General features: G+C 40.4%; 1 long non-coding RNA gene across 1 annotated transcript; it reads right to left on the bottom strand.

Annotated features, from left to right (window-relative positions):
- LOC121486366 lies at positions 1 to 24,426 on the bottom strand. Its single transcript, XR_005986614.1, has 4 exons — positions 24,311 to 24,426; positions 10,818 to 10,979; positions 8,613 to 8,665; positions 1 to 195 (listed from the first exon to the last, which is right to left on the bottom strand). It is a non-coding gene; the product is annotated as an uncharacterized LOC121486366 (long non-coding RNA).
- Between the last annotated feature and the right edge of the window lie 1,225 nt (positions 24,427 to 25,651).

Raw genomic sequence — 25,651 nt, 5'->3', positions numbered from 1 at the left:
CACAACATTATACGGAAAAAAAATAGGCTCCCAAGCTGACTGAATGTCATCATGTGCTTTCCCCACTTTTTCTAAATTGAGCTCATCCATAAATTTTTAGAAATAGCATCTTTAAAACCCACCAACAAATTTTTCATGGCAGAGAATGCCCTTCTTGTTCTGACACAACCATTTGAAGATTTTTCCACTCCGTTCCTAATCAAGAAAGAGAGAGAGAGAAGCAAACAGTGAGAAAACATTCTGAAACAGGAATTAGGTTACCCACGATTTCTTCAAAATTGCAATTGTTTGTGGATTCATATGGTCTCTGGAGGATGGAGCAAGATGTATTTCATCAAAGTGTTGAAGCCCGTTCTGAATGAGGTTGATATACTGCATATGTGTGTCCGAGTGTGCCAGGTCAATCACTGTGTGCCTGGCTCCCTCTCCAAGGTTAATGAGATAAACTGGACTCTTGGGGAGGGGGCTGTCTATTTAGCACAGTCAACACGGCCAATTTTTAATGTTGAGAAGTTCAGAAGATGGAAGCGTGTTTGCAGTGCCTGGATTCTCTCAATGGAAGGGCTTATCAGTGGAAGTTAAAATGGCAGCTGAAAGTTCCAATTTCTTTCCCTTTTTTCCCCAGTTTTTTTTTTTTTTTTTTTTGGTAAGGATTGTTCAAGGGTGGTGGAGGGATGAGCCATAGCAACTTAAAAAGTGTTAACTATCTCAAAGACAAAAACATTAGGTCTTAGCTTATGCATCAAATTTGCTAGTACATACATTCCCAAATTTCAAACGTGTTCATCTCATTTTTATGATTTTTGTCAAATTTGTGTATCACTTGACTATTATTTACTTAATATTTTTCTTTAAAATGCTTCCTTTTCCCTCACTTAGATAAAGTTGCATAGAAATAAAACTTTATATTACTGCTACTAATGGAAAAACATTACCACTTGCCATTAAGGAGTTTACCACAAAAACATACGAGCAAGGAAAACTAAACCACGCTATTAAAATCTAGCTAAATACATTTGCCTGCTCAAAGCTCCATGCCTGAGCTCTCTCTTTAAGGGAGATTAGCAAGTGTTAAAGAAACTCTGAGGCAGGCTAGCACCTAAGACTTGCTTCGTGTAGGAATCAGAAAGAGTGACTGCAAATGGAAAAAGGATGAACTATCTTACTATGTTGTTCAACATCCCTTACTGCCTACTTCCTAAACTGAACCCCTGGACACTAGGCATGCCTCTCATCTCATCAGCTACACACCCCACAATTTGGGAACCTTGTTAGCGGTCTGAATGCTTTTAAACACCTTTTTTAGGGGATCCCTGGGTGGCGCAGTGGTTTAGCGCCTGCCTTTGGCTCAGGGCACAATCCTGGAGACCCGGGATCAAATCCCACGTCGGGCTCCTGGTGCATGGAGCCTGCTTCTCCCTCTGCCTATGTCTCTGCCTTTCTCTCTCTGTCTCTCTGTGACTATCATAAATAAATAAAAATTAAAAAAAAAAAACTTAAACATCTTTCTTAGGCTTCAGAAAGTGCTTCTACATACAATGTTCTATTTGGTTTTAATGACAACTCAGGTGATGTAGAGCCATAATTATGACTTTTATTCTATTGGAAACAAAAGCACAAAACAAGATATTTTCAGATTCACATAGCAAGTCCGTGGCAAAGGCCTCTCTAGAAATTGGTTTGTTTTTTGAAAAATACATTTTGAAGGTTATTGATAAATTCTCCATTATATCTTTTATAATGAATCGTGAGGCTTCTATCAAGTTTTTTTTTAAGTCACCTTTTCCCCTCAAACAAAAGATATTTAAAAACAAACTCACTTATTGACTCAACACTCAACCTTCTGTGTTCACCAATGCAAAAGTTATGACAGCCCTCCAAATTCTTCTCATATCAGCATTTTACACCGAAATGGAAATAGAAAAATGAGCACCTATTAACTATTTGGAGCAGCAGCATTCAGGCCTCTGGACTCTTCCCTGAGTCTAGTGGTTTCCAAAGGCGACTTTCACAAATGGTCGTATTTCTCATCCACGTACCACAGAAAACTAGCTATTGCCACCAAGAGAGACTGAAATGTATGGGTCTTGTGTATACAGTAGGTATTACAGGACAATCATCTGGTTGCAGGGTTGGATTTTATGAAATTCCCTGAGGTCTCCAAGCTTTGATTCACATTATGTCTCTACTGCAATAGCAATTCAACCATTTGGAGCCTGGTTGGTTTTTATTTACTGGAATGAGTGCTGAACAAACCGATCGATCACCAATCCAATTTGGTTATCTTGTATTACTGAAATAATTCTGCCAAGTAAAATAACCAACCCTAGTTATGATGATGGTAGAATTGGAGTGCTTACAGAGCAGAGGAGATGAACCGTTAACTTGATCAGCTGTATAAACAAAGTTTCTGACCAGTGGAAAATGTTAGTCAATATCCAAGGCAAGGGAAGGGCTTTAGATGAAAAATCAGAGAGGCTGCTAATGGAATATAACGTGTCTCTAGACCCGGAGGGGAAAATAGACAGAAGGCTCCTTCTCATAGTTGGTTTAAGGATCAGTAAAAGCCTTTGAGTTTGATGTGGCATCAGGGGGAAACACAATGGAGGGCATGCATCAGGGTGAGGTATTTTCTCATCTGCCTGTCCAGCTCCTGAAATTGTGTTGATTCTGAGTCTGAGTCATTATGTTAGAAAGATGTGTTGTTCATTGCTGGAGCCATATCAGATTTAGCAAGGAAAGTACAAAATGTAATAAACATGTAATAAACATCTTTCTGAATCCTGTTATTTGAGAGATGTCCAAAAACCGTGAGGACTTGAGTAGTTCTAACAAAGTTACTCACATTATATACAGCAATCTAATTCAGTTGGAAAATTCTACACATCTGAATGATTCTACTACAGAAGGCTACGGACAATTTCGGAGTAAGTTCTGTTGTTATGAAAATACCAGGTTTATTTGACAATACGCATTTAGCATAAGTGTGGGTTGCTATATGTGTTCACAACAAATTATTTATAGACAAGACTGTAAGCTCTTTGAGAGTAGGGGCTCTGTCTCCCTCTTTCTGTGTCACTGAATCTCACACAGTCCCGTCACATGATGTTAGTTCAGTGAATTTGTATTGAATGAATTTGTATATAATGAATGATATTGTGGATTACATATTAACTGACAAATCCTTCCTTAGCCCTCTTGTCCAAAGAACTAAATTAAGAGATAAACTAGACATAAAATAATGGCCTCACAGTAGGTGAAGATTAGTCTAACAGGGAAGTTACTACAATCAATCACTTCCAAGTTGAGCCCATGAATTAGCCCTGAGCCCACACAGCTCAGAGTTGGCATTGTATTATTCAAATTTTTTAAAAACTCAATTTTGTATCAAAAGCTTTAAAGAACCTCTATTATTTACTCCAAAAGGTCTGAATATATGATGAAACCTCTGCCAATACTTTTAAAATTAAAACCTAAATTAAGAAAAAGAAAAAGAAAATTTTTATTTTTTATTTTTTATTTTATTTTTTTTTAAAAGAAAATTTTTAAATAAAAAACATTTTTCAAGTTAAAAATAATTTGACCAGTAATAATAGCGCACATGTATGACAACTATTCCCCCAAGTCCTTCTCTCCCTCTTTTTCTTTTCTAAGCATTCTTTCACATACACAGAAAATGTGGCTTTTCTATCCCCTACTGACTCTTGCTCTTTATGATATAGTTTAAATTAGTTCTTTCTTTAATTTTACTAACTAGATTCTTGACAACAGAAAAAGATTCTGGATGCTAACTTGGCAATAAATAATCCTTTCCTGCTCAGAAAAAGTGGGGAAAAGGCAAAATTGTGTCTCATGCATAAATAATTTTTGTTCTTATAACACAAGTAATATGGCTAATTGCATCCTGGGGGTTTCTTGGACCTGAAATAACATGAAGAGCCAGGCAGCCTGAAACTTCATGAAGTTCTGGTTTCAGCAAGTCATGACGAGCACACATGTGCATACCACTAAGTCACTAAGCCACAACGTTCTGTTTTGACATAGGAACTAGTAGAGACAGGAGGATCAGCAGTAGGAAAAAGGCCTGGAGAATGGACCGTGGAAATGAGGGGCTCTCCCTGGACCACAGAAGCCTTTCCTGAATCTCCCAATAGAGCTTATATGAGGCCAGGGCAGACTTGCTTTTGGCATATGCCTTCTGGTCCTATGTTTATCTCACTCTAGGCTTGGGATTTTCACACATCCACTCTGGCTCATTCCCTAGCACTAAAAAAACAACAGAAATTACTAAAGCTTTTGCTGTAAGAGATTTAAACATTATTACTCTCCGTTTTCATTTTTCAGCTTAAAATCTCCATTTGCTATATGATCTTAAAGACTGATGAATCAAAGCAAGTTGCAACATTATTTTGGCTCTCAGACTCTTGTTTTTTTCTGACAATAAATCTGGGTGCTGTGAGTTCTGCTTCGTGTCCACTCTGGCTGGGTGCAGATGCTGCTGCTCTATCTAGAATCAGTTCCTTTAAGAAAAGTGGTTCTTAATGGGGGCGGGGTGGGGAGCGGATTTGCCCCTTCAGAGAACAAGTATCAATGACTGAAGACACTTGTGTTTGTTACAACTGAGAGGCAATGTTACAAGCATCAAGTGGGTAAAAGCCCAGGAGGCTTCTAAACATCCTAGATGTGCAGGACTGTCCCCCCAATGACAAAGAATGATCCTACCTCGAATGTCAATAGTGATGATAGATGGAGAAATCTTGCTTTAACAATACTTGATTCAGTAGCATCATGCATATACTTTCCGGGCTCTGGGTGTAGCCACGCATGCCTTATGGGCAGAACCAGGTTCTACTTTCAGCTCTGATAGTGCGGGTCACCTCTAAAAGCAAGTTTTTCTTCAAGTTTCGAAGTAAACCAAATTTTTCTCATCTGCCATTAGTACCTGAAATTTCTACTGTTGGCCACTCTTTTCATATACGAAACCCTTTGTGAAATTTCAGTAGGCCACTCATTTATTCACACATAATGTAGTTTTTAAATTCTTACCGTGTGTTGGCCAGTGCTATTCAGGAGTAATCACCTATCTTAATGTGAACTCATTTGCCTCATTAGCTGTTGTAAAAGCAACCATTTCTGAAGTTAAACAGCTTAGAGCATCCTACTTAGAGTTGCCCATATGAGAAGCAGCTCCATTTCAAGTACATTATGGAACAGGAAATATCTGCCCTTTAGGTTGGTGCTGTCCTAAGATGCGGGTAAGAAGAATCCTGCCTTGAGCTTTAGAAGGTGCCCCTGGACCTTGTCCACAGGGCCACAGGAATGTATCCATCCAAAGCTTATGTCATGTCTCCTTCTAGACCACACTTTGGGTACCAAGGACATTGGAATTATCTGTCCAAATGACTCTGAACCCACCTTCAGGACTTGAATAGGCTTGTTCTAGCCAGTTCTCTTGTGGGAGCAGATGTACAGACGTAGGCATCATGAGGCCTGAGCAGGAGCAGCTGTTGGGGTAATGGACTCACACTAGGGTATCTATGGTGGATATGAGGCACCCACAATGTGGAACAGCACTGGGTGTGTGAAGACAAGAGAGGGGGATGGGAAACCAGGCACCAAGAGTCAGGTCTTGCTTTTCCATGGTTTGGTGCTAACTATAAGGAGTCCAAGAATTCTAAACTAGAACATAAGATGTTATAAAGAAACATATGTCGAATTATGAGGGGAAAGTATTTTATTCAATAGTTAGCTGGGATTATAACTGAAATGTTTGGTTATATGGTACTTGGATCTTCTTTTAACACTTGCCCCAAGTCCCTTAATTTGAGAGGGGGGTGAGGGGAGAGGACTGTTTATTTTCTCTATGCGGAACTCCTCAGGATTCAGGGCATACTTCTCCCAGGTGGGAATCACTAAGACTGCTCTTGAAACCTCAGTTTCAGCTGCTTCCCAAAAAGACTGCCAGTCTTTTGTGGACTTTATTTTATGCAACCTCCACAACAAGTCAGCCCATCTTAAACTTATTGGCATTTTCATGTGATGGGGCAATAGATCAACAAGAAGAAAATTATGTTTCTATAATTACTTTGCTGAGTCAGAGCCAACAGAAGGAAAGAACCAGAGGACAGGTAAAACGCTTGTAGGAATAGGGAGAGGAAAGAGGTCCAGAGAAAAGATGCTTAGTGGGAAGGGGGCGCTCTGAGCAGTTAGGGTGACAAAATCGGACATTTAACAAAAGGGGACAGGAAGTAGGGAGAAGCCTTTGAAGAAAGGATGGGCACCTAATGCAAAGAAAAAGAGGGAAAAAAGGGAAAAAAACCAAACTACCTGTCTTTTCCTCCCATTCTGTTTATTGTTTCAGAGGGCTGCAAAAGGAGAACATTGAACTTCTGGTTCCATTTTGCAGCAATTTTGACATTGTGCAGGCTCCTGAACATCACGTCTGAGAAATGGGGTCCTCCTCCTGCCCCAGCTCTATCCTGAGATCCTGGAAAGGGGGTAGGATCCAGGAGGATGCTATGCTTGCATCCGATATGGCCCAAATCCCCAGGACGTGTCTCCTGTCTTCTGTCACAGGGGGAGGCACTGACTTAGTCCCAAGGAGAGGGTTACAAACTGTGGTTCCCACACACCCTGTTCCTTGTCACTCAGATGGAAGGTTCAGACCAGAGGGCCAAGCGGAGAGAGGCGGGAGTGAGGGCCGCTGTTTAAAATGAACAAAGGCCTAGTTTCAAGATACTTGGGGACCTGTTCTGTAGGAACAAGACGACGCCCAGAGGCTGGCAATTACTGGAGCGCTCCTGAAGCACACGCACGCCATCGAGTCACTCACTGGGGCTCCCAGCCCCCGGTGAGGTCCTGGGAGCCAATTCCACAGCCAGCCAAAGGCAAGACTTGGCAGCCTGTGTGATTAATTGCCTTTGTTTCCTCACAAAGAGAGCGCACCCGCTAGAATCAGGCAGTAGGAGGGGAGTGGCCTCCACCCGGAGGTTCCCCCTTCCTCCCTCAAGTCCAGGGTGTGCCTGGAAGGAGCTTCTGTGCTTTGCTCCAGAAAAAAAAAAAAAAAAAAGGTATCTTTCCAAGAGAAAATTATACAGCTCAGAAAGTTAGTCATTAATGTAATGGTCTGAATCTACAATGAGAAAAAGATTGAAGCTGACATGATTTTTATCTTTGATATTATAGCTTCTGAAGTTGAGAAGTAATTACGTATGTTAATATTACATCCATCCGATATTCAGTGAATTTTTTTTTTTTACAACTCTTTCTTAATTAATCTTCCCTCCCCAACCCCAACCCCCCCCACCTCTGCTCACAGTGCTGGCAAACCGTCCTGAAATTGATCTGGGCTGATGCAAAAAGAACACAGCGAGGAATCAGGAAGATCTAGGTTTGAGTATAGACCGATGTCTGATTTGAGGCACACGGTAGATAAATAATACAAATAATAATCGGTGCCGACTGAAAATGCGTTGTCGTACCAGGCACTATGTGAAGGCTTCACACACACATTGTTTCATGGAATCCTCACAAAACCTTATGGGATGTGAGTTCCTCTCAGGTGCATTTTGGAGATGAGGAAACAGGCTTGTCAGGGTAGAGCCTGAGCTCATGGCTGGAGTGGCTTGTGCACAGCAGACCAGGTCTCTGAGGATACCGTCACCTTTCAGCTCTGTACTCCGGGATCTTGCGCTGAACATAGAGGTAGGGGGAGTTGGGGGTGGAAACAGTTACCCCCACTGCCTCAGATCATCCTCCTTTCTCCACCACACACCTTCTATTTTAACAGGCTAGGGCTACCACCTGTTCCAGGCTTCTATCCTACCTCTAACCCCCCAAGGACCGAGTAACCGAAAGCATCAGAAAAGCAATAACGAATCTCTCTCTGCTCTTCCCTCCTCAGCAGAGGCCAGGAGTCCCAGAGTGCTGGAGAGAATTACAAAAGCAAGGAAGCCGCAGCCACTGCCCTTCAGCTTAAAATACAGGCACATTAAAGAGACACCACGTGCAAATCACAAAGAACCTGGCCACTGTCCTCACTGTTTCAATTCTCCGGCAGACCTGGGGCCCTGAGATGCCGATTGCTGAATCTCACATTCCTAGAGGATCTTTGAGTGTCTGCCCTTTGATGTTTGACAATAAGAACAGAGTTATGAAGATAGATTACATATATATGTGATTGCCAGTACAGGGTCCAGAAGTCATTTAATATTGTCATTATCCCTGTCGCTGTTATTGGATCTTGAAGTTGAAGATGACTTGGATAAAAGGGGAAGAGGAGCTTCAGGGAGATGGAACAGAGGAAGGAAAGGCTTATAAGCATAAGGATTTGTTAGAGGATATCTATACAGATTATAGGTACAATTTTCAAATTTATCATTTTATCCAACAAATATTTATTGAGCACCTACTATTCTCTTGATCCTGTGTTAAGCTCTGAGCAGGAAGATAAAACAAGAGTCCTACACTCAAAAGGCATAATAATAATCCTGGGAAGACAGACATTGCATAAAGTCAACAAACGAATTAATGTGATTACAAAGTGTGAGCAATAAGCGCCATAACTTAGGTTTATGAGAAAATGACAAGGGAGCAATTTATAATGGGTGTACCTTTAGGTAGGTCGAGGATGACACTCCTGAGCGGGGGTCTTGGGAGCTGAAACCTGAAGGGAGAGCAAGAATTGGTGAGGAAAAAAAAAAAAAGTCGGTGAGGCAATGAATTGGGGGAAGAGTGTTCGATTTCTAGGGAACAGCCTGTGCAGAGTTACTAGGTCAGGAAAGTCAGGCCACAGAAGGGTGGGGAAGGGATGGCTGGTCCTCTGTTCGACCCTCGGCAGGCTCAGGCACCAAACAAAGCCTATCACCTCCTCCTTACCTTTTCTGCTCCTCACCCCAGCACCTCCCTATGCCACACACCACGGCTCTGTGGATTTGGCCTTCTCTTCCCTGCAGACAACAAGCACGTTAAGAGGCTTGGGGTCTTTGACATACTTAGGGGACCAGACGAACACAGGCTCCCTAAGATAGATGCCGATTTCTCTACTTATAGCAAACTGCAAAAAGCACAGCGCAGAGGAAGCTCCCTTCAGATTCCTGCAGACCCGCTGCTGGTTCTGACTGACTTGCTTGGCACTGGAGGAGGTCTATCTGCATTTGGTATTGATCTTTAATTGCCAGCACTGGTCATCACTGGCTCTTGCTCTCTTTTCTGTGGCTATTAGAAGGAAGCAGACATGTCCACTGGACAAGGGAGGCAAGTTATTAAAATGTTTTGGTATATTCTCAACAGCACATACAAAGCAATAGTCACTTTTCCAAATTATCTATTTGTAAACCTGGATTTTCTTTATAAACAATTTGGAGACAATCTCTTTCTCTCTCTTACTTTTGGGAAAATGCTTTAAAGGATTACATAACTCCAAAATCCTTATCATCAATGGGAAGGGGGTCAGACGCTTAAGTGACATAGTGTCTTGTGAACAGGCAAGTGGGGAGTTGGAACGTGTGGTAGAGTGGCGAAGAGTGGCTATTTTGCTCTGAAGAGCTGGGTGAGGAATGGCACACTGGGGAGGCCCTGCAGGGTGTGGGCAACCATGAGGACCCCAAACAAGGGCAACAGCGTGACATTTAACTTTTGATCACCCAAATACATCTGTAGCACTTCTGTTTTTATTACACAAGAAAAGCTCAAACATACCCAATTTTAAAAGATTTCGATAACCAGGAGTAGTCAGAGTAAAATGTGAAATTATCTCTCTTCCTGCTTCACTCCCATTATGCCCATTCCTCACCTGGGAGAATCACAGCCAGCACCTGTTTATTCAAGTTCATACCTGCATATGCACATACACATGTACGTCATGAATACAACTCTCCTTTTCTCAGTTGAAATACCTGGGAGAGTTTGCTGAGTCCATGGAGATGTATCAGATGCTTTGTAGCAGCTACTCAGAACAGAGGCATCCCCCTAGTGCTGGGAGCATTACTGGGATCAGACCCGGGCAGAGATCTGAGACAAGGATAGAGCCAGGGGAGGCGGCAGGGCTTCACCAGTGAGTGACAGGAATTCATGTTCTTTACATTTATTTCCATTTTTATTAGACGAAGCTAAATTACAGTAACAAGCTCCATTTTAGTCAGCAAGCTAAGAGCTTTGCATACACTATTCTTTAAACATTTACAACCACCCTGCAACCTAGGGACTATTATTCCCATTTCGTAGGTGGCAAAACTGAGGTTCATTTCAGAAATCAAGGAACCTCCCTGAAGTCATGCAGCTAACAAATGATGGGGACATTAGTGTCAGATAAATCTTTCTAACTCTGATGTCCATGCCTTAACCATTACACTTTATCCCTACTCTATAATCATATCCAGGGCATAGGAACGTTTTTAAAAAGTGGCTTTTCATTTTGGTCCCCAAAGACTATTTCGAGCAGGTGAACCATGTCTGTCCACAGCCACAAAACTGACTGGTTTATTCCCTTGTCGGCAAGGCTCACAGTCCTTTGCTTTCTGCAAACTCTGAGGACTTGCACAGCTGTCCTTATGGTCCCTGACCCTGGTGACTCCACAGGGAGGTGTCCGGCTGTCTAGCAAACACCAGGCAGGCAGCTTCCTTGCTGGGAAAAGAGATCTGAGATGAGGTGGTGGCAGTCAGCATGTGGATGAGGGGTAACATGCCTTCCAAATGCAGTTATTGGAAACAATACTGTAATTGGTTCCTGCAGGGCATTGGAGGTTAGTGACACAGAGGAGACAAAAGAGGAGGGGCTGTGAGGGAGTGTACTCTAAGGATTTTATTTCCTTTTTTACCTTTTCTCCTCCAGGAGGGAGCTTCAACTGGTCAGCCTCACAGTCAGGCTCCGTGTATGGCAGATGTGAAGCCTTCTGCGACCGGTACTCACCATCCCGCTTCCTTCTTGCTCTCATCCACCTTTCAACAGGAGCCTGCCTGTTGGCCTCGTCCCACCTCTTCTGCCAGAGAAGAAAGCTACTGATTAGCAAATTTACAGAAAGATGTAGGAAATTGATGTGATGCCCCTCACAGACTGAGTGAGGCAGATAGGATTTTTCAAAGAACCCCATGTGAAAGGCAGTTGCTTAGCCCAAAGTCAGAGGGACCAAATGGGGGGGATCTGTAGGTACTGGTGAAATGGCAAGTCATCAGTTAGGTAATAGATAACACTTTCTGCTGCCCACATATAGAGCTGGACATTGGCATGAGGGTACCAGAATGTTCCCACTTACTTGGGGTGAAGAAAGGAGAGGAGATATCTCTCTACCCTTAGGGTTGGATCCTTTTTTTGAACACTAGTAGGTCAACATGAAAGGTGATCTCCTGATACTCAGTTTAGCACTCCCAGGGTATCCAACCCTGCCTTTCTAAAAAATCTGATGGGGGGAATTATGGGTTTTATACCCAGAAGCCAGGAAATTTCTGAGGGGCTGAAAATGTTTTACCTCTTGATCTGGGTGTGGTTCCATGGTTTTAGGCACAGTAAATTCATCAAGTGATTCATGTAAGATTACTGCATGTTACATTTCTCATATATCTCAATTTTACAAAGTAAAAAATAAATATTTGTCCATTGCCAAAAACATCAGTTCTCAAAAACTTATTTGTACACCAATATTTTCCTGAAACTCTATTAGCTGGTAATCATCTATCTCTTCTCTCTACCTAGCCAAATCCTGGGTTTTATTAAGGGCCAGGTGAAGACAAGCTTTCTAAAGAAAATGTAACCTTAATTGCCCAAACCACATTGATCCATGCTTTCTGAACTCCTTACAGGACCTACTCTCAGAACTGGGGGCAGGTCTAGGGTTATGGGGTCTGAGGTTTACACAATATGAGTATTTCTTTATAAGATAAAGGATACAAAATTACGAATACAAATCAGATTACAAAATTAGGTTATGAAAAGGACACTGGAAATTTCAGGTCCCCCTTTTTCTTGGGAGTTCTTTAAACAATTTATCAACAGTGTTCATGTAAGAAAGCTACCGGTTTGTAACTTGGCTTCCGATCTGTACCTAGAGCTCTCATCAGCTCCTGACCACCCTTAGAATGTATATGGATCAGGCAAGTGAGAAGCTCAGGCTTCATCACTTTGCAGTAAATCTGGTCCAGATCAGCACATACACGTGGGCATTTCACTTCAGCCCGGTCTGAGTAGAAACTTCTCTGTTTTGTGCACACACATTCAGCCACCCTGGGTGACTGTAAAATCCTGCAGGGCAAAACCACAGCAAAAGCACACTGCCTTCAAAATTCTCAGAATTTATACACCAGTGTCTTTTTTGGAAAGGCTCTCCATGCTGTTGAAATAAATGTTTGGGAGGAGGGAAAATGATTCCCAAAGACAGGTGGTAGTGATAATGGGGAATGATAAGTCATTAGTTGGAGTAAGTGGATCCTTTCTATGCCCCCACTATCCAGGTCCTGAATATTTGCCCAGCCTTCCACTGAGCCAAACATCTTTTAAAAATCGGTTTGACTGAAAATTAACCTCAGGCCACATGGAAAGTAAGAGATGGTCTGGCGTGGCTCAGACAGGTAAAGTCATTTCCCTAGGCTGCTTGCCCTTCTGCATGGCATGAAGGATTCCATAGAGAAGAAGGAAGAGAAAATAATGGAGAGAGAGAAGGAAGTGGAAGAGGGAGAAAGAAGATGAGGAAGAAAGGAAGGGTCTTGTAAAAACAAAAAAGTAGGAGATTAATGGAAAAAGAATACTTAATAAAGCTCTCTTGGGCTCACACTCTGTCTCTTTTTCTTTCTTCCTTTTTTTTTTTTTTTTCTTTTTTGAGGCTGCTGTATTAAATTAAAGTCATACATAGGTTTCAAAGGAAATCACATTTCTGCAGTCTGGTGAGCCCACCTGACAATGCACGCTAACAGAATTGTAAATGTAAAGGGTAATGCTTGTCAGTGCCTGACAGTTCTAAATGGCCTTTTAGTTCAGTACGCAGAGCTGTCATAAAAAAACATAAAAATGCATATGCAGACAGCTGAAACTGCTATGCACATCATTATCTGCAAATGGTATAAGTATCCTGAACAAAAGGCCTTCCAGTTTAAGGACATGCATAAGACATTTCTCTGCCTCCAGCTTTAAAACAAAGTGCTGTCAAGAAAACAAGATTCCCAGTGCCAGAACTGAGGTTTTTCTGTCAATCAGTGAGGTGCTACATTTGTACATATTTTTCTGACCCTGCATATGAGAAGAGCATTCTTAACAGATGTGTATTTAACTTCTGGCAGCTACATCTGTTTCTTCTGCACCTTCCTTCTTATTTCTTTATCATTGTTCCAACAGACCGCTGCACAGAGGTGTCTTCTTGTGTACTTACTCATCCTATCCTGTCTTTGCTCTTTTCTTCTCGTTTCCTCTATATCGTCTTTTCTTTAAAGCATTTCTTTCTTTTCTTCTTTCCCCCCGCCTCCCCATCATTCAGGAAAGCCCAAGGAGTCCAAGTTTGGGACTGTGGTGATCAAATTGGTGGAGGTATTTGTCTTTCCTTCCCTAAGCAGGGATATTGTCTGCCTTTAGGATTGCAAGTTGCTTGAGGGCAAAGATGATTTTTGTAACGTAATCATTCTGAAACCTAGTTGTCAGAATCATATGAAGAACTTTGCAAAATTCTCATTTCCTGAATCCCCACAAATGATCCTCTGAATCAGATTTTCTAGGGTTTGGAGCCAGGGCATTTGTATTTTTAACAAACATCCTGGTGCTTGCCGTTTTTCATTCATTCAAGTGATCATCAGACCAAAATTTATTGGACATCTACCTTGCGGCAGTCAATGTTCTAAGCACTGGGCATGTCCTAGTGGATGGAAAGGCAAACTCCCTGACCTCCAACAACTTGCATTCTATTCAGTGAGACAGACCAATAAACACATAAATAAACAAATGAACATGTTTGGTACGTAGAGTGACAAATATCTGAAGAACATGAAATGGACAATGGAATGGAGAGTAGCATGAACCAGGGTGAAGGATTCCCATGTGCACATCAGATAACTCTTCCTGAGGTGCTGACAGAGGATCTGAGAATTGCATGGTGAGGAGCCAGCCAGGAGAATATCTGAGGAAAAACATTACCTCATTTTATTCTTTCAGCAAAAAAGTATTACCGAAGTAGCCAAACTGAGATTTACACCTCTGTGCTAAGTGAGATGTGGCGAATCAAGCCCAAGTCTCACCCTTGTTTCCACACCTATCCAAATCCTGCCCAAACTTTGGACTCACCCTGAAATATAAACTTTCCCTCTGTCATCTCAGAGGCATCCATCAATGCATCCATCCAATGTCTGTTCGTCAAACATATGGGGAGGATATATTCCAATACAGGTATGTGTAGAAAATTCTACAATAAGTTCCCTAATTGAGTCCGTTTTGATCTCTATTACTTCTGAATTCTCAGAATGTGGACCACAAAAACTAACTTCTAATCAGATCGCATATGTGGACAAAACTAAATAAGACTATAAACTTCTTAGGTTGGGGCCATATTTCACAACTTCACTGTTTCTGGCCCACTGGGGACACCCTTCAATCTTTTTCATGAGCTTTTGAGTGTTAAGTTGAAGCTTCAAAATCTCCAGATGAATTTCAAGGAGAGATAATGACTTTTAATAATGATTTTCCCCCAATGACCAATCACCACTCCATTGTTGGAGTTTAACTGAAGTGCAGGACTTGGAAGACAATATAGCCAACTGACAGAAAAGGTGGACCCTGGAGTAAGAGACCCACTAGCTATGATAGTGGACAAATCATGAAGTTTTGGTTCACTCAACTTAAAAATGGTGATAACAATAGGGCTTACATGAGATAGCTATTGCAAAGATTAAATAAAATAAAGTATGTATGATGCTTAATACACTGTGGCATATAGTAGATGCTTAATAAACATTATCAATTGTATTTATTATGATTATTACTTTCCAATGTGCTATTAGGATAAGACACTGCCATGTGACAAACTGGACCTATCATCAGAGTTCTGAACATTGTTGTTTTCCCTTACCTTGAAAGATATAAAAGTCCAATCTCTCCCAAAGCCAACATGCCCAGTTACCCTCTGGAGCCCTCTCTAAGGAAGGCATCATTTTTTATACTATACTTTCCTACTGTATTTTCTTCTAATAGAACTTAGGTCTTCTAGCTATTATAAAAAATAATGTTCTCCTGCTCCATCTCCTGGGGTTTCACTCTTGCTAAGAGCAATCGCTTTTTATTGAATGTGCAATTTTATTGCTATGGAAAATATAGTGATTAATGAGACCCTGTGACCAAGGTTAGTTGGGACAGGCTTGGACTTGTTAGCATCATGTCCTTATTTTTCACAGTACCAAAGTTGGCTACAGTGGGAACTGCATTATCAAACTCATTAGTAACTTTTTAGAGGGGATAGAGTTAATGAAAAGAACTACTTTGTTGTGTACAATTAGAAAAAGATTTAGAAATGAAGTAAGCTTAGAAATCTAAGGTGGTGGAATATATAGTAAATATGATTTTTAAAAAGATTTATTCATTAATTTAAGAGAGAGAGAGCACAGGTAGGAGAGGCAGAGGGAGAGGGAGAGAGAATCTCAAGCAGATTCTGTGCTGTGCATGAAGCTGGACCCAGGGCTCAAGATATATATATATAATACACACATATATATGTGTGTGTGTGTGTGTATATATATATATATATATATATATATATAACTGAGCTGAGCATGAAGCTGGACCCAGGGCTCAAGATATATATTTATATAATACACACATATACATGTGTGTGTGTGTATATATATATATATATATATACACATACACACACATATATATATATATATAACTTTTAGATTTAAAAAGGACATCAAGGGTCACCAGTATAATCTTTGTAGGGAGAAATCCATCCCACGGTATTCCCATAGTTGGTCTGAATTATCTCACAAACTACAGAGGCAGTCCTACTGGAAACGTTCTACACTTTAATCTGACGTCTAAATCTAGCTCCTGGTAACTTTTAGTCTGGTCTTTTTAGAACAATGAAGAATAAGACTACCTCATTTTTTCATAAAATGTTAGAGTTGAAAAAGCCGTAGACATTTCATTACTGAGACTTCCCATTCTGCAGTTAAGAAAACCGAGTGCTTCTTTTTCTACAGGCTTCCCCTCTGGGTGCATGAAGAGTTAACATTTTCCTTATAGCATGAGTGGAGTTTGAAGTGTTGGTGAAACACTGGAACTCAGAAGACAGGTTTGGGATACAGCAATAAAGCTAATACTCATGGCATGTGTCTTGGTAGCTAAGCTCATGGAAATTAAGGAGATTATCCAAGAGAAAGAGATAAATTGAGAAAATAAGAGGGTAGGAGGAAATTCTGAGGATCTTCCATTTTTGTGTCATGGTGGAAGTTAGTTTTGCTACCTGTAATAATAATTTAAATCAGCTATAACAGGGACCCCACATGGCCCAGTCTATTCAGTATGTACTCAAAGATATAATCGTTTAATTCCAAAAATCTTAAGAAATTATATTAACTTCTTAACTGTGAGTTTCTTCTTTAAAGAGAGTAGCATTTCAAATGCTTCTCAAAAGTTCTGTTCAGTTGGGGCACCCAGGTGGCTCAGTTTGTTAAGTGTCTGACTCTTGATTTTGGCTCAAGTCATGATCTCAGGATTGTGAAATTGAACCCCGACTCAGGCTTCACACTGAGCATAGAGCCCGTTCAAGATTCTCTTTCCCTCTTCCTCTGCCCCTCCCCCTTCAATGTGCTCTTGCTCTCTTACTTCCTTTCTCTCTCTCTCTACTAAAAAAAAAAAAAAAAAATCTGTGCAGAGAATCTCTTCTTTTTTGAGGTGTCCAACTCAGGACAGCTGCTAAAATCTGTCCTTGCTGACTTCCTACACTCTTACCTTCTCTACAGTTCTTTTTTCACCACAATGTGGCTTTCTCCCCAAAAATCTCTTTTCCCAAAGTCCCGGTGCTTCTCTAAAGCTGAATGTGCCAGCTGAGATTTCTGCTTTAAGGCATATTGGGCCACCTAAGGATGGTGGGTGACTTGAAAGCCCCACAACACCTATCTTCCCTCACTGCACCCCGAGGGAAAGCATGGAGAATCTCATTTCTTCCACCTTCCCCCAGACATGTATCTCTTTTCATTTTCTCATTTGTTTCCTTATTTAAAATTCTTATGAATCATTTCTGATAAGTCAATTCTTTATAACATCGTATCAATTGTCCCCTCTAGTTTTCTGCATCTGAAAATTTCGTAAGCGTGTATTTATGAAAATACTTGCTAACATGTTCAATGAAACCAAGTCAATAGTAGAATCAAGTGGCATGCTAACAGAGACCATTTTCTAGGTTGACTGGGATAATTTTCACTTGGATAGCATTGGAGTGTACTAAATGACTGCACATATTGGGCTTCATTATTGATATGTGTGTAGTGATTTGTCCAAAGCCCAAAGTAAGATGGATTTCAAACTCATGGCCACTAATTCAAGACCACTAATTATGCAATAATTTTAAAATGTATCAGAATCAATATTTGGTATGCAGTCCACCAATTTTTCCAAAAGGTAGTTCTGACAAAACTTTACTACAATTCAGGTCAACTTGATTTGTGTCCCATGGTCTCTCCATGTGGTAATTTTTTTTTTCCTTAAAGGAAGTAAGTTAGTCTTTTCTGCTTCCTTCTTAGTGAACCCATGTTTGCTCTTATAATTCACCACATTCTTTGTTCAGGCTCTAAATCTTCTCTAGTCAACAGTCTGTCCTAGAATTTGGTTGAGTGTGGTTAAAACTAAGTTCCTATCTATAGTTCCCAGAATTTGCTGTTTAAAAAAATCATTAAAATGTTTATTTGCCTTTAGCATTCTGACATGGATCTCATTCCTGAAACAGCCTCAAAGATTATAAACAGTTTTGCGTAACAACATAATGTGGGATCCATGTCCATAGTCCACACCCACATCCACGGTGATATCCTTCTCCCCTCTAGTCCCTTCCCTAACAGTCTGGGGAGAAATACATTTCTCTTCTCACACAGAAGACCAGCCATCTGTCATCTTCCTTTTCACCTGCCGAATTTTTTTAATTTTTATTTATTTATGATAGTCACAGAGAGAGGGAGAGAGAGAGGCAGAGACACAGGCAGAGGGAGAAGCAGGCTCCATGCACCGGGAGCCCGACGTGGGACTCGATCCCCGGTCTCCAGGATCGCGCCCTGGGCCAAAGGCAGGCGCCAAACCGCTGCGCCACCCAGGGATCCCTCACCTGCCGAATTGAAGCAATTCTCTTCCTCTTCCTCGTGATGCCCCAAATGTGTCTGCAAGTCCTTCTATTTATTGAAGAATCTGCAGCCAAAAGGACTCTGCCGACCACAAGGCCAGCCCCCATCCAGCTTTGAACTAGGAAGGACAAGATGCAGAGAGGAGAACTATGTACAGAATTGTAAGTTCTGGTCTTAGCTGCAGTATTAAAATTGTACATGGGCAGTTTATTGAACCCTTCTCTGCTGCTGTTAATTTCAACATTAGAGCCTAGACTACCTTCCCCACTGAATTCACAAGATGGTTGAGAAAATCAACAGAAGAAAATGCTAAAGAAAAAAACATAAAGTGCTTTTTTGATGATTAAGGCTAAAAAATTCAACCTCAGAGTTCAAGCTGGGGCTTGGGCTGTGCCCACTGGCTTTGCCCATTCTCTGCCTTGATTTTGGCATCCCTGCCTTCATTTGGCTCTCTCCTATTTCCAACCTCAATCAATCTTCTCCCACCCTCTCAACCCCAGAATTTCTCCAATTACTGGTTCCTCATCCCAGCACACTGCCCTGTGCATTCTCAGCAAGATGATTACTGACTAATTGGGTAAACGATCCAAACTTATGAGGAAATGGGTCATAATGTGTTCCCTCTCCAGGCAACAAAACAGCGATCCCTGGACCACCATGGAAGTTATGTTCCTGAAAATTACCAGGATTGGCAAAACCATGCTTACCAATGTCAGGGTCTTCTAACAAAGAGGAGATTGGAAGGCAATGGCATTACAAATAAATGTTTTAATACATATTTTTGAAATGCAAAACAGAAAAGATTCTAGAAAATGTCTACTTCAGACCACATTTATCTATGTTTATAATCTGCTTCTAATATCTTCTTACTTGAGTATTTAGGAAAAATTGACATCAAATTCTAAGGCAGATTCTTCCTCTAGTTTTCTATTACACAAAATCTAGATTGTCTAAAATTGTGGTCACTAACTGAATGCCTATCTATTGAATCTGGTCCAAGACATATGTTTTTTTCTCACAGTATTTAAAAATTTTTCAATTTGAATGAATTTAGGCAGAGTTAATTGCCACAGTCTGTACCACTTTCTATTTACCAATGCTGACACTTATATATTATCATAAAGAATATAGAATAAGAATAAGAAGGCGTAGGTGCTAAAAGCATAAAATTTGAGGTATAATGTTGTTCCAGTTCTCCCATGTGCTAGCATTATGAACCTGGTCTCATCCCTTCTCTCTCCTCAGTTCCTTCTGAGTGATGGAGATACCATCATCTTCTCTCCAAGACTGAGGTGAGGGTCACATAAAATAATGTATATGAATACAATTCATGTATGGCAAACTACACTGTAAATGTATAGTGTTTTTAAGTAACAGACCCTGTCTAGTACAAGACAATTCTCCCTCCATACACACTTACTCAGATACCCTGCATCCTTCCACCATCTGCCAACCAAACTTTGTAAGTTGAAGAAATACAGAAGAAGACAAAGGGTCATTTACCTTGGTAGTTAATGCCCTATATGGATTCTGTTTATATAGGACTGTCTACAATTTTTCAGTCTAAAAATTACTCTGCACAGTTGCTTAATGGCCCTTTTATCTTCTCTTTAATCACATCTAGGACTTCTCACCATTCCCCCATTAAAGTTCCCATTTGTCTCTTTGATCATCCTCTTGATCCTTATTTGTATGCAGAACTGTACATGACACACACTATGTTTCTGGGTTAGCTAGTAGCAATTGAGGCCAAATGTACCAAAGAGCCAAGCAAAAGGCAGAAAAATCTTATTATTCCAACTACATAAAACATACATGACATGTGTGTATGTATGTACATGTACGTACCTGAACATTTAATACATATACTTAGATATATAGGGATAGAACAACAGTAAAAATGGCAAATGCATTGCTATGTTGAAGGCACTATCACAAGACCACTGGCCCCCAATCTGGCTTAAGGAGCTTTAAACAATACATACAGATACCTGGACACTAACACCAGAGATTCTGATGTAATTTGTCATGGTGGTGACTAAAGACTGGTTGTTTCAAAAACTCCTCTCGCCCAAGTGAATCTAGTGAGTAGCCACTAGTAGTAGTACTGGGAACATTACAATAGCAACAAATCTTGGACCCAGTCTTGTTTTGAATGCAGCTGAGTCTTGCCATGTATTGCTCAATGAAAATTCCTTCTTTTTTATATAGAGGCATTTTGCTCTGGCATTACAGGTATTAATAGTCTGCTCCCTCTAAAAATTCTGCTCCCAGAAATCAGTCTTAGAGAAACGCAACCATAATGTGTAAAGACAAAGATCCAAGGAGACACTGTAACAATGAACAACTGAAAGCAGTCCAAATGCTCATTGATATAGGATCAGTTAAATAATAATAATAAGGCACAGTTAATACAATGAAATGTATTTGATATGCCTTGAAAAGAATGGCCTAAGTTTAGAAGTCTACTCTGCCAGAAAAAAAAAAAAAAAACAAACCCAGAATACATTTATTAAATGAAAAAAAGCAAGTTGTAGGATAGTATGTATAAAAATACATCTTTGTACCAAACTCTCACCTTCAAATGAGATGACTGACACAAAACTGTAGAATATTGGTACGTGGATCTTGAATTAATTGAGAAAAATTCTGCTCAAACATCAAGCTATTTAATGGTTCCGTGTGGGAGTGAGATGAGATGGGTGGGGGGAAAGGGAGGCTTCTACTTTTCACTTTATAGTCCCCTTTATTATTTAAATGCTTATAAACAGACTATATTGTGTTTATAATTTTTAAAAGAGAGGAAAATTATTTGCCAGTGACACCCACTCCCTCACACACATTGCCTTCCAAATGTTAATCTGGCTGTTTAAAAAAAAAAAGATGATGGACACTATACTGGCTGCACTTCTCTGCAGATCAAAAACACCCTGCATCTTTTCCATTCAACATTCCATTAACGTGTACCAGAGCCAAGTCCTATGTGTGGGAAAGTGTGTCTTTGTGTGTGTGGATCCCGTTGTAGTTACAACGGCCCCTCCCTTTGGTAACAATTTAACACCCACATGCATCCTCAGGAAGGTCAAAAGGGAAAGGCAAGAATAAAAAAAAACATGTTTTAGAAATGTTAACTAGCTCCCACTTCCAAAATTCTTTCCCTCACATTAAAAAACGACATCATGCATGTTTCCATGAGTGTCTGGTGGCTTTAATAAAACGAGTGGTGATACCGTCCATAGAAGAAGTGGGAAGCTGGCAGCATGCTTTTCATCGGAAATGAAGCGCTGTGCTGGGAAATAACACTGGGTTTTACAACATAAATTTAAAAGTCATCATGCTTAATTCTGTATCCTTTTCATAATTCATGCAGGAGGCTTGTGGCCATTTTGAAATGTTAGAGTCCTAGGGAAAGAAAAATCATGGAATTTCCATATTCATGGAAAATCAGGACCTTCTCAGATGACTGAAAGAAATAAAAATTCCATTCACAAAAGAAAAACTAGGTAATTTCCTGTAATTTTATATTTGAAATTTCAACTTGAATCTTCAGTACTGAGTGGCAAAGCACAAATTCTAATCATCAGCATGTTTTCAGGTGTTTCAAATGAGAGAAACAAACTTGGGGGATTCATGACAATATTTCAGAAGTATTTCTGAATGTGCTGTGGTATAGTGCTCTTCCTTAGCCTGTTTTGATCAATCTATCTCCCTCTGAAGGAATGAATAAGTAAAATATAATACAGTCTTATACTATATGAAGCCTCACTTCAGAATCCTTGGACAAGGTAGATTTTAATACTAGCTTTACCCTCAAATCCCTTTGTGATCTCAAGCCATGTTACTAAAACTTTCTGTGATAATAGTATTATCAACCCTAAAACATGAATGAAAATACCTGCCCATCTGATAAGGCTGATAAGTGAGAGGATACATAGTAACCTACGTTTAAAAGCTAAGGGCCTCTTAACAGACACAACATCATATAAATAGAAACGATGTAAACTAAAACCGAAATATGTCAGGTAACTTCCACAACCTTGTTTTTTCGTCTGTAAAATGAGATGACTAATGAACAATTAGTTCAACAAATATTTAGCGCCCCCAAATGCCAGGCACTGTTTTAGTGGCTAGGAAGGATAACTGTTCCTTTGTGTCTACTCACAGGGATATCATGTATCAATAAAGCAATATCCATCAGATACCACAAAGTCTGGTATCCTCTTATGAGATTATTATTCATGTATTTTTCCTTTGTTTAAAAATAAGTTTATTGAGCATGTGTAATGTTAAAAGTGACGAATCAGAAAAATCCTGCCTCTGAGAGCTTAAAGTCTACTGTGGTTACTGAATATACTGATAGTGCTAGAATTGTCTTTAGGGCTGCTTGGGTGGTTCAGTCAGTTAAGTGTCTGACTTTTGATTTTGGCTCAGGTCACGGTCTCAGGGTTGTGAGATGGAGCCCTGCATCAGGCTCCATGCTCAGTGGGGAGTCTGCTTGAGATTCTCTCTCCCTCTACCCCTCCCCTGTTTGTGTGTAGTTTCTCTTATTCTCTCTCTCTCTCTCTCTCTCGAATAAATAAAATCTTTAAAAAAAATAATTGTCTTTAAAAAGTAACGACACAAGCGAGATGAGTGGCAACCCAGCTTCCTGAGTGATTCCGAGGATGTGTGGCTCAGGAAGGATTCCTGTGGGAAACTGGCTTGGGTTGATGTGATGCTGCTGCAGAGGGTCTCGCTAGCTCACCAGTACTGAATCTTTCCAACAGGTGTGTACTGAGCCCTTACTCTATGGCAGACACTATGTCATACTCTGTCTTGGGATATATTCTCCAAGAAAACACACATAGTTCTTGCTTATATAGAATTTAGCTTTCATACAGTTTCTTCTAGCTTTCACCTGTGGGCTTCCTACCTGGATATACAAATATTACTCCTCAAGATGGGCTAGACCCAGTGGTGTGCTGTTAAACCAGCTTCAGGAGGGAAGAGAGGGAAGAGGCCCTAATTTGAAACATTTGCCAGTTCCCAAGGTATATATACTCTTGCTGTGGATAATTTTAAGCTACCAGTGGTTTGACAAAGGCTTGAACAGTTTCTGAATACTTAATCATTAGTTTTCATAGGCTACTACAAGCCTGGTCTAGCATACTATTGGAGGGTTTTTGTTTCTTCTTTAGCCTAAGAAATGGCAACATTTTTAGATTCCCAATGACTATCCACCAAATGGCCCTTTATTCAAATCTAAATTCTTCCTCAGGAATCTACAAAGTCCTTCCAGGATTTCTTCCAAAACCCACAGGCCAATAACTAGGATGATTGCAGATTGGCTCCTCACCCTGCAATCAGAAATACCTAACTAGGCTAGAGTGTTCTTGGGAATGCTGAAATACCATCTTATGAAACAAAAGCTTAAGATTCAAATACAAAACAAAAACAAACAAACAAATTTAGGGGTGCTTGGCTGGCTCAGTTGGTAGAGCATGTGACCTTTGATCTTGGGTTCTTGATCACCCAATATCTGGGTGATCAAGAGCTTACTTAAACCAACCAACCAACCAACCAACAAATTTTACTTGACTCTTTCAACCTTATGGGGTGATTTGTAAGTTTAAAAAAAAACAACAAAACTCAAGTGACTAGAAAATAATTAATGTCATAGTAGGAAAGACAAAACCAAGGTAAAAAAAGAGAAAGACCCTGTCCATAGTCCTTCACTTTGTAAACACCTCTCACACATAGAACACATGCTAGTTCAAGGGAACAAACTTTCCATATAAGTGTTGGGTGGAGCCCAGAGTCCTTACTTAAATAGAAAGCTATTTATTATTTTATAAAATACTTCATGCGAAAGTACATGCTCAATTAAACTTTGCTTAACATGAAGGGCAATGGACAAGTGTTTGAGGAAAAGCTACACAGGCAAGACAGTGCCCCTTGAGAAGTACAAAATACATTCTCCACCCTCTGAAAGCTAGCATCTGGTTGCATTGAGGTTGTATTATATACTTACAAAAGGGTGGCGTGAGGGAGCAAAATCAGGTTTGCTGCAGACTAATGATTTTCAAGTGACATGTTGAGGAAGGCTGATGAATTCCAAACACCTCTGTTTCCCAGGCTGTTTACTATCTGGTCTACTTACACAATCTCCCAGTCCCTTCCTTACTCTCCACTGCAGTCATAATAAATTTCTCTCAGTTCCTCAAACAAGGCATGTTCTCTCCTCTCTATGGGTCTTCATATATTCTGTTTCTTCTTCTTAAAAGAGGCCTAGCCACATACCATTCCCCATTCCCCATATCATGTGGCTAACTTGGAACCATAGTTTAGATCTCAACCTAAGCACTGCTTTTTTGTTTCATTTCTTCCAAAAAGCCTTTTCTGACCCATCTGTTTCGAGTGTTCCTCCCTTGGACTTCAAGGTACTGTGTGATTTCGATCATCCCTAGCTATGTATTCCACCTAATTCTAGTTTCCTATTTATTTTCTTATCCTCTGTGAGAGCTCATTTGTACCATATACTGTGATAAATATTTTGCATGCATTATTTCATTTGAGACAATCCTTTTAATATGACTATTTTGCAGAAGAAGGAACTGAGGCTCAAAGAAGTTAAGTAATTATCTGTGGTAACACTTTGAGCATATCAATCAAGATTCTTGATTGCAGAACACAAAATCCATTATAGCTGATTCAAGCAGGAAAGTTTATATAAAGATACTGTGTAGCTTGTAGAAGCTCCTAGAGGACCAGCGCATTGGGTATGGAGGGTACAGAGAAACTGCATACTACTAACTGGATATAAACAAACCCCACATTGCCTGTCAACCAGTGTATCTGACACTAGAGACTGGATCCTGGAAATGGTACCACAGCTGTCTGAGAAGGACAGAAGCTTCTTTCACAATGAAAATCTGCTCTCCCTGAACACAGTCACTACCTCCCATTGCTCAGGGCTGCCTTCAAGTCTTGAGTGGATGCCCTAACTGCAATGGAGTCTATGCAATGCCATTCTTAGCTTCTCAGCCTCCGTAATATAATGTCAAACTAGCAGGACATTGAAATGGGCACCGAGTGCACCAACTTATAGTAGCAGCTGTTTGCTTTACCCAGAGCATAGAGGAGCTGGAATTTAAACCTTGCCTTCAAAGTCCATGAATGCAATTGCTACCCTGCTCCATATAGGTAGGTGTCCATGTAGGGCTCCGTGTCTCTCAGGCCCACAGATCTTGGGGATGTGTGATTTTTCCAGGTATATTAGCAGAGGAGCACCTAAGATTTAGATCTTTGGACTCCTCACAGATCTCTTGTCTATCCAGAGGATACAAATAAAACCTCTACCGAATGATAGAGG

Source organism: Vulpes lagopus, chromosome 3, assembly GCF_018345385.1.
Source record: "Vulpes lagopus strain Blue_001 chromosome 3, ASM1834538v1, whole genome shotgun sequence".
NCBI lineage: Eukaryota > Metazoa > Chordata > Mammalia > Carnivora > Canidae > Vulpes > Vulpes lagopus.
This window is presented reverse-complemented; position numbering and strand designations above follow the sequence as displayed.